We start from the raw sequence: 13,743 nt of genomic DNA on the forward strand, positions 1-13,743 counted from the left end.
GACCCCAGGCAGCCCGCCCCCATGGACGATTTTAGAAATTTGCATACGAAAAGGTACCAGTTTACAAAGTGTTTATTTTGTTATAAAAGGTGCCAAAAAAACTATAGGAAGCTTCCTAGAATGCAGCCCAGGAGCTGCAGAGGGGGGAACTTTTAGCTTTATAGCTAAATTTCTGATGACAGGTTCCCTTTAAAAATATAAAGAAAAAAAGAAAAAAAACCTGAAACTTTTGCAGTGGTCTCTTAATTTTTGCCAGAGCTGTATATATGTATATATTATATATAATGTACACAATATATAGTTGTAGAAAAATATATAAATAATTTAAAAAAATGACGTAGCTCTCCACGGCATTTTTGATTCTCAGCGCACATAAAGCAGATGGCTATGGACTGCCACCCCCATCTGCCTTGGCTGGCAATCAAAATACAGGGAAGCCCATTTTTTTTTTAATTATTTAAAAAAATAATAAAAAAATACATGGGCAATGCTTGGTGTTACCTTCACTGCCAATGGAATTAGTTTTTGCCAAAAAAACTAAAGCAAAAAAAAACAAACAAAAAAACATGGGCTTCGCCATATTTTTCTAAGCTAGCCAGGTACAGCAGGCAGGTACGGGCTGCCTCTAAACCCCAGCTGCCTATTTGTACCCGGCTGGGAACCAAAAATATAGGGAAGCCCTTTTTTTTAATTATTTCATGAATTTCATGAAATAATAAAAAAAAAAAAAGGACATGGGCTTCACCCAATTTGTGTATCTAGCCAAATACAATTAGGCAGCTGGGGATTGAAATCCACAGCACAGGGTGGCACAAGTTTTTTGGGGCCCCATGCTGAGAATTGCAGTCCACAGCCGCCCCAGAAGATGGCTCTTTCATAGAAGCGCCATCTTCTGGTGCTGTACCCAACTCTTCCAGCGACCCTGGTGCCGGGTGGCACGCTGGGTAATAAGGGGTTAATACCAGCTTTGTTTTACCAGCTGGTATTAAGCCCGAGACTCTGAATGTCAGGCCAAGTTTGACCCGGCCATTAAGAATCTCAAATAAAGGGTTAAAAAAAAAAAAAAGGACATCACAGAGAAATAATACTTTTTTAGAAATAAATACACAGACACACTTAGAGACTCCATCTTTATTACTACTTCTCACCCCTCCACAATCCTGGTCTTCTGTCACCGATCTAGCTCTACTATATAAACAGCACAAGGGAAGGAAGAACACTTCTGCTCCCTGTGAAGTCTAGCAAGACAAAACAATCACTGATCTCGAGGAGACCAGCCAGAGGAAACACTGCCGGCAGCCAACAAAGGCGCTCAACACAGTGAAATCCTAGGTGCATTGTCAGCTGGGAAGTATGCAAATCAAAAAAGGTCCGTGGAGCCTCTGTTAGGAGTCTCGACACAGAAAATAGCTAGATATCCCACCGGGCAGGACCAAGGAAGGAGCGGCTCTATTTAGGAGACCACCATAACCACCAAATTAAGTGGCCCTTTTAGTAAATATCCAACTCTTTGACGAGTTTAAAAGATATGAAAAGGGAAATACCAAGGCCAGGTAACCATCCACAGACAGCTGTTTCGGGGTATTGCCCCTGTGCAGTCTAATCACTCAATGAGTGAGCAGAGAGTGCAGGTTAGTAAGCGGTGACATCACCGCTGCCACCATTGCATAGTAACCAAACGAGTGGGTTACTATAGCAACAGTGATCTCCGATCACCTGATTCCCGGCACCGCTATTCACCGGCTGTGGCATTGCATGTGTGGCAGCCAATCCCAGCATGTGGGCTGACTCTGTAAAGGATGCCAACATGCAGGGAGGGGGAGAGCCGAGCATGTACCCGAGCATCTCGCCGGTACATGGCGGTCGCCGAGTATACCGAGTATACTGAGATGCTCAGGCGAGCACCTTATACCGGCGAGCATGCTGACACTACAGGACATTTCATGACATCTTAGTCATGTGACCTAGTCTGTAGCCAATGAGATAATACAACATTCCCATGTGACTGAGCACATGGATATGACGTCATGGAAGGTACTTTGGTTACTGTGCGGCAGAGCGATGATCGTACGCAGGAAGCAGAAGCGCCAGGAGACAGAGTGAAGAACGCGTCGTGGGACCTGTAAGTATAATGACAATGTTTATTATTAACTGTATTCTTTATTTTACAGCCCCCCCTCTGCCCCATCGCATAACTGTAAAGTCCAAGATTGGTGATCGGACGCAAGATCGTGTTATCTCGATCCCGATCTTTACAAAATGATTGGGCGAGTCTCCCCGACCCAGACCATCAGGGGATCGCCCATCACTAGTTCCAAACATCTTGGAGAACCATCCCCAGATCTTCTGTAGATGTAGGCTTGGCAAATTCTTCAATCTCTTCCTGTAATCCCACACAGCCTAGATGATGATGAGAGATCAGAGCTCTGTGGTGGCCATATCATCACTTCCAGGATTCCTTGTCCTTCTTTATGCTCAGTATAGTTGTTATTTGCATTCTCTGTATGCTTAGGGGCATTTCCCTACTGCTGAATAAAGTTGGAGTTAAACATACGCCTCTGGTGTTATTGCAGGATGGATCAGTATCTGCTTGTATATTCAGGGTCACATTGTGAAGCATTTTTATGCCCAACATTGTTACTCGGGGCTATAGAAAAGTGACATTTCGTGGGTGTGTTGATTTGTTGTCATGAAGGTCTGGACCAGTTAGAGAAGAAAAGAAAGAACAACTCTAATTAGAATAGACTTCACCCATAACTACCTGGATGTAAAGTCTTAATTGTGGCTCTGATTATTGTGTGCTTTGCAGAGTGGATAAGTGATAACATTCTGTGTAAAACACCTCCCAGCATATATTTACCATTGTAGAAGGGAAAGTTTAGTTTTACACAGTATAATCTTATATGGCAAGTTAATGTATTTGTCTGTGCGCCTGAGCTGAACCCCTAGCTATGCTTCTGCCAAAAGTGTCTTTCCTTACTATACAGTGTTTCCACCCATATCCTGTCCACCGCCACTAACTTGAGAACGGCGGCAGCTATAGGCATAGAAGTGGTGTCTAGGTATAGTAAAGTATCCATGCGCTACGCAATGAAACCACCTATAGCACCACCTGGTGGAAAACAACGGAGTTAGCACTTTTATCTCAAAAACCAGATGAGATAGAGAAAAAAAGTGAATTAAAAAATTGTAGGGCATCATCAATTCAATACGGATTGACACCTTGAATACAGAAATGCTATGATATGAAACCCATGACCCCCCCCCAAAAAAAACATTGAATGCTGATCACGCATATGGCGCTCATTTAACTTTGATGCTCAAAGTGGCCACCGTCAGCTGCAATGCACATCTGGACTCTGGACAGCAGACTATATCTTGCTGCATGTTGTCCAATATGGTAGGTGACACGTTTGCACAAGTATCTGTGATACGTCATCGTAGGTCCTGCAATGTTGGTGGAGGGGTCGCATACAACTGCTGTTTGATGTGACCTCACAGAAAGAAGTCCAATGGGGTCAGGTCAGGTGAGCGTGGAGGCCACTCCACGCAGCCACCATACCCAATGACTTGTAGGAAGGTCTCCATAAGGTATCGCTTCACATCCGCAGCCTTGTGAGTTTTACACGTTCTAATCATAGCATTTCTGTATGCAAGGTGTCGATTCGTATTGAATTGATGATGCTCTACAACTTTGTAATTCACTTATTTTTTCTATCTCGTTCCTTTTTCGAGATAAAAATGCTAACTCCATTGTTTTCCTATAGGTGGTTTCATTGCGTAGCGCATGGATACTTTACTATACCTAGACACCACTTCTATGCCAATAGCTGCCGCCGTTCTCAAGTTAATGGCGGTGGACAGAATATGGGTGGACACACTGTATATAGTCTCACCTTTTGATACATAGTCCACGTTATTATCACATGCAACTGATGACTTCATCTGTGATTCTGTTTATGGTGTCTGGGATGTGGTGTGAATCAGGTCATATAAATTATGAGTCAAAGCCTGTACATTAGACTATATATAAATGGGCACCAAATCCGCTTCATAAATTACTGATTGACAAGTTCATTTTTTTTTTTTTTTTTTACAGTGTTTTTTTTTTTGTGATCTAATTGGCAGATCAAAATGATTTATTCAAGGGAATGGTCCACACCCTCAAAAAACTGATAATACTCCCTGCCATCAGAGTCCTTAGAAATGATTTTTTTTCATACAAGAAAATTAGATGCCCCACTAAAGGTTATCACTGTTATTTGTGGTGTTACATAGGACTGCAGAGGTCATCCACTACATTAAAGCGTTATCACCGTGTTCCACAGTATTACATTCTTAGTTAGGAGGGGGGGAGCGGGTAGGCGGAGAAACATATGCCTCTGGGCTTGGATCCGGATCTTTTCGGAACCTAGCAATGCCCTGCTTTTGAATATTTATTTTAATAGAGTACAATGAAGTATGAATTATTGTCAATACTGATTCATTAACCCTAGATCGCGCAACCATAGAAATCTACCATAGAAAACAAGTGACCTAGCAGGCCTGCGAGGCCCCAGGTATGCGTTATAGGGTTAATAGCTTGATTCCTTTATAAATCTCAGTATTTATTTTTAAGGGGTACTATATCTCATACAATCCTATTATATCAGCTTGTTTATTTTTTCTAAAGATTCAAAATATTTTGGTTAATAATAAATGCAGCTATGATGACAGTCAAGTCTGATTATGAAAAACTCATTTGGAGACGCCACTCACCCCAACTTCTCTCACCAGTTTATTACTCATGAACAGGAGTTATAAAGTAGTGCCAATATATGGAAGGATATAAAGCTCAGAGTTCATAGAAGGAGCCCATGGGAACTTCCGGATTTGAACAGTGTTTCTGTGGAATGGGCCAAAATCACACCTGAGCAATGCATGCAACTAGTTTCTCCATACAGGAGGTGTCTTGAATCTGTCATCACCAACAAATGCTTTTGTACAAAGTATTTATTACTTTTCAGTAAGACTGTGCAATACTTTTTCTCTGTGTAATTTCTCATTGCTACACATCACTTATGGTCATCTATTTCTTAATTTGTTTGCCTGTATGAATAGGACAGATTGCTACTGACATCTGCTGAGAAATTCATGTCAATAGCCCCTTTAGAAATATATTTTCTTGGAAAATTGGTGACATGTTTCAGCCTCTGTAGGTGTTAAACACAGGAGCATCAATGTTTTCACCTTGTGCAGCAGCTGTGTCTGCACTGCGTACAGGACAAGGTAAAACAACATTTTAAACCCTTGATGAGAACCCATATACATAAATCTGGCAGTTATTAAGGGGCTAAATTCCCTCATTGCCGATTTTAAATTGCGATCGGGAATACGTAAATAGCGCCCCCTCACCTGTGGCCAAAAATCCCGCATAAGAAGTGTACATGACAGCATCGGCCACGACTAGTTTTGAAACCAATCGGGACTGATTACGGTAACTTCTTAAGCTGGTGTCACACATAACGACGACGACAACAACGTCGCTGCTACGTCACCATTTTCTGTGACGTTGCAGCGACGTCCCGTCGCTGTCGCTGTGTGTGACATCCAGCAACGACCTGGCCCCTGCTGTGAGGTCGCCGGTCGTTGCTGAATGTCCAGCTTCATTTTTTGGTCGTCACTCTCCCGCTGTGACACACACATCGCTGTGTGTGACAGCGAGAGAGCGACGAAATGAAGCGATCAGGAGCCGGCACTGGCAGCTGCGGTAAGCTGTAACCAGCGTAAACATCGGGTAACCAAGGGAAGACCTTTCCCTGGTTACCCGATGTTTACGCTGGTTACCAGCCTCCGCTCTTGCTGCCAGCGCCGGCTCCTGCACTGTGACATGTGGCTGCAGTACGCATCGGGTAATTAACCCGATGTATACTGTAGCAAGGAGAGCAAGGAGCCAGCGCTAAGCAGTGTGCGCGGCTCCTTGCTCTCTGCACTGTGACATGTAGCTGCAGCACACATCGGGTTAATTAACCCGATGTGTGCTGCAGGAGAGCAAGGAGCCAGCGCTAAGCGTGGCTCCCTGCTCTCTGAACTGTGACATGTAGCTGCAGCACACATCGGGTTAATTAACCCGATGTGTGCTGCAGGAGAGCAAAGAGCCAGCGCTAAGCGCGGCTCCCTGCTCTCTGAACATGTAGCACAGCGACCTTATGATCGCTGCTTCTGCTGTGTTTGACAGCTAAGCAGCGATCATAACAGCGACTTACAAGGTCGCTGTTACGTCACCGAAAATGGTGACGTAACAGCGACGTCGTTGTCGCTGTCGTTTAGTGTGACACCAGCTTTAAACATAAAGTTTAAAAGGGACTTAAAAACCCCATTTGGCAGGATCGCCCCCCTGCATTCGGAATCACGGGTGCCAATCATTCCCATGATATCCTGAGGTCATCTGATTACTCCAGGGTACGAAGGCCTGTTAGATCCTGCTATAAGACAATGTCAGGTACAAGACTAGTACAAGAGTACTCCAATATATGAGACAAGTGATCAAAGTAAAAAATATTCATGTCCCACAGCAGGAAAAAAAGCACAAAAATCACGAAAACCCATTTTGCTACTAAAAACACAGCCTTTGTATTAAAACGAGAATTAAAAAAAAGACACATGGTATCATTGCATCTAGAACGACCCGAGCTATAAAGCAATCCTGTTATTTATCCCATATGGCCAATACTGTATAAAAAAAGTATCAAAAATGTCGCTTTTTCATCATACAACTACACATAAAATTGAATAAAAAGCAAAGTCATATGAAAAAGAAAAAAAAAAAAAAAGAAAGTTAGGGGGCTCAAAGTATATAGGAAGCTATGTGGTGATGGTGATCATAATTTATTTCGGAGGCTATGTGATGGCTCATGCTGTATTTAAGAGACTATGTGGGGCTCATAATGTATGTACCGTGTTTCCCCAGAAATAAGACCTACCCCCGAAAATAAGCCCCAGCAGGATTTTTTGCCTTTTTGGAGTTGCTTAAAATATAAACCCTACTCCAAAAATAAGCCCTAGTTGTGGATCATCAAAGTAATAGTATCCAGAAATACGGCTTGGGCAGTCCTTAATAGAATAAATATTCACCGCTCTTCCCGCCCAACCAGCTGCAGGCATCAGTGATTGGAACTTGTTTTAATGAAAAAATAAATATTCACCCATCCCCTTCACCGCCCATCCCTCTGCCCTCAGTGATAGGAACTTCTGGTAATGAAAAAATACTCGCCTTTTTCTCTGCCCACCCCTTTGTGTTGAGTGTCAGTGATAAACTTGCACTGCGATCCTCGGGCAGTAATACAACAGTCTAATGCTCGCACTGGCCTGCAGCTCTCCGTACCCGAGCGTGATAGCTGCATGGAAATACACGCTCAGGTCAGAAAACCCGTAGACCAATGCCAGCATTGCACTACGATCCTCTGGCAGAAATGCAACAGGCTGAGTGAATCACTGACGTCATGCAGAGAATTGAGCAGGGAAGAGAGAGAATATTCATTTTTTCATTAACACAAGTTCCAATCAGGCTGGTTTCAGACGTCCAAGTGTGTAATCAGGTACCAGTCACACGCATGGTTATGGTCATACGTGTAACATCTGTGTTTGCATACGTGTGACACGTACCGGGTAAAACATGTGTCTCTGTAATGAAAAGATGTTCTATATTTACCTGTATCCAGTGATGCTGTCTCCGGCTCTGCTGCGTTCCGCTCCTGATCCCCGCTCATTATTTTCATTGATTATTCACTGCCTGACGTTCTGGAAGCCGGAGCATCGCGGGGACAGGCTGGATACAGCACCGCCGAGGACAGCACCGCCGGGGACATCGCCGGTGACAGGTGAGTATACAGCAGTTTGTGCAGTGACATCCAGGGACTCATCAGGGTTTACAATGAACTCTCATGAACCACTGGAAGTCACCATCGTGACACACGCTGTAGCGCAGTTGTCGCAGGGGTGTCATCAGGAGTCATCAGAGTTCATTGGGAAATCCGATGTCCTCCTGGACGTCCCTGCACACACACTGCTGGCAGGATACTGACCTGTCACTAGCGATGCTGTCCTCGGCGGTGCTGTCTCCAGCGCTGTCACCGCGATGCCCCTGCTCCCAAGCTGCTCACTGCGGTGAATAATCAATGAAAATAATGAGCGGGGGTCAGGAGCAGGAGGCAGCAGAGCCGGAGACAGAATCGCTGGATACAGTTAAATATAGAAAATCTTTTTATTTAAAAACCAGTGTTTTCTCCGGTCCGTGTCACACTGATGTCACACGGATCACAACAGTGTGCGGTCTGTGTGACACCCATGCTGCTGGAGAAAAAACGGGCACGTCTCCGTGTGAAATAGCGGGGCCACACGGTCCGTGTGAACACACGGCCGTGTGAGAGTACACAATAGGGTAACATGGGTACGTGTGGCATCAGTTTTAAAAACGGATGTCACACGTACCTAAAACACGGACGTCTGAAACCAGCCTCACTGACACTGGCAGAAGGATGGGCAGGGGAAGGTGGTGAATATTCATTTATTCATTAGCAGAACTCCCAAATCAGTGATGCCGACAGAGGGGTGGGCTGAACTATGAGCAGGGGAGGGGGAATATTAATTTTTCATTAACAGGCACCCCAATCACTGCCACCAATGCAAAATATAGGACATCCCTCAAAAATAATTCCTAGCGCATCTTTTGGATCCAAAAATAATATAAAACTGGATTATTTTTGCGGAAACACGGTATGAGGCTATGTGGGGGCTCATCTATATATATAATTGCCTTATTGTCTGTCTGTCTGTCTGTCTTGCTCCAAAATTGTGTCCTTATGGTGACACAAAGCGGATTGGCCGCTGGCCTCGCCATGGCCCCGCTCCCCCGCACGGATTGGTCGCTCGCCCTGGCTCCCCCCCCACGGATTGGCCGGCCGCTCGCACAGGCTCCGCCCCCCACACGGATTGGCCTCTCGCCCCGGCACCCTGCACGTATTGACAACTCGGCCACGCCCCGCCCCCTTCACGCAATGCACGCTCGCTCTGGCCCCGCCCCCTGCAAGCATCCCCCGAACTGACACGGAGACACGACTCCCAGGTGAGTACTGTACCCCCGGGAGCCCACACCAGCATACGCCGCCAACCCAGCCGACACAAACCCTCGCATTGCTGGGGTTTGCCGCCGTATGCTGGTGTGGGCTCCCGTGCGAGTGGGGCATGGGATGCGCTGGTAACCATGGTAGCATAGTTACCAGCGCATCAAGGTCCTGTAGCGGCGGAACATCCATACGCACACACATAACAACAGACACACACACACACACATCAAATCACACTCACTCTCACACTCACCTCACACACACATCAGATCGCATCCACAAACTCACAGCATCCAGAGATATCGCTTGCTTCTCGGCCGCGATACTGTGCTGCAGTGAGCTTCCAGGACCTGCCGGAGGATCACATGGCCAGAAGCATGTGGTATCTCCGGATGTTGTGAGTGAGCGCGTATGTGCAATATCGTCAATGTGTGTATGTGTGAGTGTATGCGATCGGGTGTGTGTGAGTATATGCGATCGGGTGTGTGTGAGTGTATGCGATCGGGTGGGTGTGAGTGTATGCGATCGGGTGGGTGTGAGTGTATGCGATCGGGTGGGTGTGAGTGTATGCGATCGGGTGGGTGTGTGTGTGTGTGTGTGAGTGTATGCGATCGGATCTGTGAGTGTCGGCAGAGGAGCACGGCGTGCTGGAGGAGGCTGGGAGGAAAGAGGCTGATCCTGGGGAAGGCTGATGTTGGGGGAGGCTGGGAGGGTGTAGGCTGATGCTGGGGGAGGCTGATGCTGGGGGAGGCTGGGAGGAGAGAGGCTGATGCTGGGGCAGGCTGATGCTGGGGGTGGCTGGGATGAGAGAGGCTGATGCTAGGGGAGGCTGATGCTGGGGGAGGCTGGAAGGAGAGACGCTGATGCTGGGGGAGGCTGATGCTGGGGGAGGCTGGGAGGAGAGAGGCTGATGCTGGGGGAGGCTGATGCTGGGGGAGGCTGGAAGGAGAGAGGCTGATGCTGGGGGAGGCTGATGCTGGGGGAGGCTGGGAGGGGGAGGCTGATGCTAGGGGAGGCTGGGAGGAGAGAGGCTGATGCTGGAGGAGGCTGGGAGGAGAGAGGCTGATGCTGGGGGAGGCTGGGAGGAGAGAGGCTGATGCTGGGGGAGGCTGGGAGGCGGAGGCTGATGCTGGGGGAGGCTGGGAGGCGGAGGCTGATGCTGGGGGAGGCTGATGCTGGGGGAGGCTGGAAGGAGAGAGGCTGATGCTGGGGGAGGCTGGAAGGAGAGAGGCTGATGCTGGGGGAGGCTGGGAGGTGGAGGCTGATGCTGGGGGAGGCTGGGAGGAGGGAGGCAGGGAGGAGAGAGGCTGATGCTGGGGGAGGCTGGTGCTGGGGGAGGCTGGAAGGAGAGAGGCTGATGCTGGGGGAGGCTGATGCTGGGGGAGGCTGGAAGGAGAGAGGCTGATGCTGCGGGAGGTGGAGGCTGATGCTGGGGAAGGCTGGGAAGAGGGAGGCTGGGAGGAGAGAGGCTGATCCTGGGGAAGGCTGGGAGGAGGGAGGCTGGGAGGAGAGAGGCTGATGCTGGGGGAGGCTGATGCTGGGGGAGGCTGGAAGGAGAGAGGCTGATGCTGGGGGAGGCTGGAAGGAGAGAGGCTGATGCTGGGGGAGGCTGGGAGGTGGAGGCTGATGCTGGGGGAGGCTGGGAGGAGGGAGGCAGGGAGGAGAGAGGCTGATGCTGGGGGAGGCTGGTGCTGGGGGAGGCTGGAAGGAGAGAGGCTGATGCTGGGGGAGGCTGATGCTGGGGGAGGCTGGAAGGACAGAGGCTGATGCTGCGGGAGGTGGAGGCTGATGCTGGGGAAGGCTGGGAAGAGGGAGGCTGGGAGGAGAGAGGCTGATCCTGGGGAAGGCTGGGAGGAGGGAGGCTGGGAGGAGAGAGGCTGATGCTGGGGGAGGCTGATGCTGGGGGAGGCTGGAAGGAGAGAGGCTGATGCTGGGGGAGGCTGATGCTGGGGGAGGCTGGGAGGAGGGAGGCTGGGAGGCTGAGAGAAGAGAGGCTGATGCTGGGGGAGGCTGAGGCTGGGAGGAGAGAGGCTGATGCTGGGGACAGAGAGGCTGATGCTGGGAGGAGAGAGGCTGATGCTGGGAGGAGAGAGGCTGATGCTGGGAGGAAAGAGGCTGATGCTGGGGGCAGAGAGGCTGATGCTGGTGCAGCATGGGGGATGGAGCACGATGGGGAGTGCGCAGCATGGCGGATGGAGCACGTTTGGGAGTGCGCAGCATGGCGGATGGAGCACGTTTGGGAGTGCGCAGCATGGCGGATGGAGCACGATGGGGGGTGCGCAGCATGGGGGATGGAGCACGATGGGAGGTGCACACCTCCCCCCAACACACAACACACCACACGCCACACACACACTGGGAACCACAAACACCGCCCTACACAGACACCCACACACACAGACAACGCTGCACACACACAACACCCAAAACACAAACACACCGGCATACATAAATATACGCACATACCACGCAACACACACACATTGCACAAAACATACCTTCCCCCAAAACACACCACACCCACACAAACCGCGCAACACACACACACACAACGCTACAGACACACAGCGCTCCACAAACAACGCAACACACGCAACACACATACAACACCGCTCTCACCCCCCACCACACCCAGACAACACCCAGAACACCAGAACATGTACAGCCCCTACACAAACACTTGGTAACTACACACAACAACATCTATATATATCTATATATATATCTATATATATATAACAAAAATCATACATTAACTACACAATACGTAAATTCTAGAATACCCGATGCGTAGAATCGGGCCACCTTCTAGTAATATATATAAGAGGCTATGAGGGGCTCAGTGTATTAAGGAAGCTATGTGAGGGCTCATGCTGTATTTAGGAGGCTATTTTGGGCTCACACTACATAGAGAAGCTATGTGGGTGCTCATTCTGTATATAGGAGGCTGTGTGTGGGCTTATATGGTATATAGAGAGGCTATAAGGGGGGACTTACTGTATATATGGTTATAAGGGGGGCTCATACAGTATATAGTGGAGATATGAGGAGCTTCATACTGTACATAGGGGGCTGTGTGAGGGGTCATCCTGTATATAGGGGCGGGCTGTGTGTGGCCTCATACTTTATACAGTGGGATGTCAGCATACTTAATTCTCTTCAATATTAAGTGATACAATTAATACCTGTACCTGTTTGTGTCTTGTATTGTTTATGATTATTGAACTTGTCCCTATTATGTACACCCCTTTCACATGTAAAGCGCCATGGAATTGATGGCGCTATAATAATAAATAATAATTAATATAAAATAATTATAATATGTTAATATTGAGCAGAATTAATTTCAGCCTATTGATTCGGCCCTCTACACCAGTCACGTCCTGTAATATGGCCCCTTGTGAAAATTAATTTCCCACCCTAGCTTTAGAAGGTTCCTGGGGGAAATATGACCCACAGCAGAAATGAGAGCTAAAACAGGATTACAATCAAATCTAATCAGCAATCCTCTTCTTACCTCAGCTGAGGGAGGATTGTAGTGTCTGGTGAGATCCTTTATAAAATCTCATCTACTGAATATTAGGGTCAGACCCCAGAAGAAGCCACATGTATTGCAGAGCTGTCCATATTTCCTGTTGTGTTCTTAACAAGAAGCACTCACAGATCCAATTCATAAGGCCTCTGTCACACGTTCGTGCCTCCGGTACGTGTATGGACAGTTTTCTCACGCACCGGAGACACGGGCACATGTTGACATGTGTTTTGGTGACAGCAGCTATTCTGAGCATAACAGAAGCTATCATAAGAATATTTTTGTTTTTACATATCATTATCTGTATTAACTCCTTTATGATATTGGACGCACTGGTACGTCCAAGGTCGTATCCCTGCCTTTGATATGGGCTCACGCGCTGAGCCCACATCTTTCCCTGCACATGTCGACTGATCTGATCAGCTGACATATGCCTCTAACAGCTGTGGGTGGACCAGATATTCGCCTGTGGCTGTTAACCAGTTAAGTCCCCTTGTCTATGTCTGACAGCAGGATTTACAAAAACAAGAGAGGAAGAATCTGCACAAAGAATCAGGGGCACACCAATGGATGAGAAATATATAAAAGAGAAACACCTTTATTAATGCACAAAACAGGACATGTTAAAAACATTTAAAACACACATGAAGACGAAAAGCAAAAAACACACCCACTGGGCGGAGACCAGACCCAAGCAAGAGCCACAATGAGCCAGATAGTACAATACAAATGTAATGCAATGGTATCGAAAAAGAAAGAAATCACACACGGAGAGTATATATGATGTATGATATAATATAATAATTTGTGCAATATCAAGTGTCAAAGACGCCCCCTAATGATGTAAAAAGAAGTATGCAAAGGCACTGGGAGGATGACAGTAGCTGATGCTATCAGATGTATATCACACATAAATAAATATGACTTGTAGGATAGATGACCAATAGGCAGGTAAAAATACACACCCTAATGATAGATACAAAAATGCATAGACATATATGTGATAATAGACAAGCAGAACAATATCTAGAGCGTGCACTGCAATATGGATAGTAAGAAGGTATATGCATTCCCTGCTGGAGGGCAGAGTAGGGGTATACCCAGGTG

The sequence above is a fragment of the Anomaloglossus baeobatrachus genome, chromosome 5 (genome assembly GCF_048569485.1).
Source record: "Anomaloglossus baeobatrachus isolate aAnoBae1 chromosome 5, aAnoBae1.hap1, whole genome shotgun sequence".
Lineage (NCBI taxonomy): Eukaryota > Metazoa > Chordata > Amphibia > Anura > Aromobatidae > Anomaloglossus > Anomaloglossus baeobatrachus.